Below are 2,155 nucleotides of genomic sequence, written 5' to 3'. Positions count from 1 at the left end.
GCTTTTTCAAAATGTTGAATATTACTTCTGTATGTCCTGGAACTTTATAAAAAGACTTGGGGAAAGTAATAATGATATGAGCTTTGGTATCGGCTTTGGTTCAGTGGCAGCATTCTCGACTGAATCAGGAGGTTGCGTGTGTTCGTCCGACTCCTGAGGCTTGAGCATATAATCTTGGCTGACACTCAAATGCAGCACTTGGGGAATTTTGCATTGTTGAAGCTGTTGACTTTCGGATGAAATGTTAAATTGATGCTCCGTCTGCACCCTCGGGTGGATGTGAAAGTTCACAGAGCATTACTCGAAAAAGAATAGGAGAGTTGCCCCTGTGTCAATATTACGATAAATATTTGAAAATGCTCATTGAAAACCTCTGTCTATGAGAGTGGAGCTGCAGCCCATATTCTCACAGAGACAAAATCCGAATCCTGACAAAACCAGGATGGCCGAGTGGGTTAGGCGTTGGACATACAATCCAATGGGTGTATAGCTGCGTGGGTTCGAGCCCCACTGCTGGTAAATCTTTAAATTCAAACCGATTTCCTCCCATCCTGCTCAGTTATACCTGAATATATTCTTTTGAATCTGTACATGTCGATAACTTTATAACATTCTCAACTGACAAAGAAATGGGATTATGCAATGTTTCTGTGCCTCTCACTCTCTGTCTTAAGGGAGCCCTTTATGTGTTAGTGTTTGAGTCTGACTCACTCTGTCTGAGGAATTACAAGCTGAATTTAGGGAGCTCGGAGCTAAATTAACAAATAGGACCTCAAAGGTAGCAATCTCAGGATAGCTACCACTGCCAACTGCTAGTCAGAGTAGGAATCGCAGGATAGCTCAGATGAATGTGTGGTGCAGAAGGGAGGGCTTCAATTTCCTGGGACATTGGAACCGGTTCTGGGGGAGCTGGGACCAGTGCAAACCGGACGCTTTGTACCTGTGCAGAAGCAATGTCCACAGGGGAGAGTTCGCTCGTGTTGTTGGGGAGGGGTTAAACTAATATGGCAGTGGGATGGGAAACTATGCAGTGAGACGGAGGGAAGTAAAATGGGGGCTGAAAAGTAAAGGTGGAGGGCAGCGAAACCCAAGGCAAAAATCAAAAATGGCCACATTGCAGCCAAATTCTAAAGGGACAAGGTGTGTTAAGGTAACAAGCTTGAAGGCACTGTGCCTCAATGCAAGGAGTATTCGTAATAAGGTGGACAAATTAACTGCACAGGCAGCAATTAATGAATATGATGTAATTGGCATCACGGAGAAATGGCTCCTGGGTGAGGAAGGCTGGGAACGCAACATCCAGGGAGATTCACCATTCAGGAAGGATAGACAGAAAGGAAAAGGAGGTGGGGTGGCATTGCTGGTTGAAGAGGAAATTAACGCAATAGTAAGGAAGGACATTCGCGTGGATTCTGTGTGGGTGGAGCTGCGGAATATCAAAGGGAAGAAAACGCTAGTGGGAGTTGTGTATCACCAAACAATCGTAGTGAGTTTGGGGACAGCATCAAACAAGAAAGTCGGGATGTGTGCAACATAGGTACAGAAGTTATCATGGGAGACTTTAATCTACATATAGATTGGGCGAACCAAACTGGTAGCAGTACGGTGGAGGAGGATTTGCTGGAGTGTATTCGGGATGGTTTACTTGACCAATATGTCGAGGAACCATCTAGAGGGCTGGCCATCCTCGACTGGTTGATGTGAAATGAGAAAAGACTAATTAGTAATCTTGTTGTGCGAGGCCCCTTGGGGAAGAGTAACCACAATAAGGTTGAATTCTTTATTAAGTTGGAGAGTGAAACAATTAATTCTGAGACTGGGGTCCTGAACTTACGGAAAGGTAACTTCGAAGGTATGAGACATGAATTGGCTAGAATAGACTGGGAAATAATACTTAAAGGGTTGACGGCAGATAGGCAATGGAAAACATTTAAATATCACATGGATGAACTTCAACAATTGGACATCCCTGTCTGGAGTAAAAAATAAAATGGGAAAGGTGGCTCAACCGTGACTAACAAGGGAAAGTAAGAATAGCGTTAAATCCAAGGAAGAGGCATATAAACTGGTCAGAAAAAGCATCAACCCGAGGACGGGGAGAAATTTAGAATTCAGCAGAGGAGGACAAAGGGTTTAATTCCGAGGGGGAAAATAG

The 2,155-nt window shown here is 44.1% G+C and overlaps 1 non-coding gene across 1 annotated transcript; it reads left to right on the top strand.

Moving 5' to 3' along the window:
• Positions 1-436: 436 nt before the first annotated feature.
• Positions 437-519, top strand: trnav-uac (transfer RNA valine (anticodon UAC)). Its single transcript has one exon. It is a non-coding gene; the product is annotated as a tRNA-Val (tRNA).
• The last annotated feature ends 1,636 nt before the right edge of the window (positions 520-2,155 follow it).

This window comes from Pristiophorus japonicus, unplaced genomic scaffold (genome assembly GCF_044704955.1).
Source record: "Pristiophorus japonicus isolate sPriJap1 unplaced genomic scaffold, sPriJap1.hap1 HAP1_SCAFFOLD_382, whole genome shotgun sequence".
NCBI lineage: Eukaryota > Metazoa > Chordata > Chondrichthyes > Pristiophoridae > Pristiophorus > Pristiophorus japonicus.
Note: the sequence above shows the minus strand (reverse complement) of the source record. Positions and strands in the feature narration are given on the sequence as shown.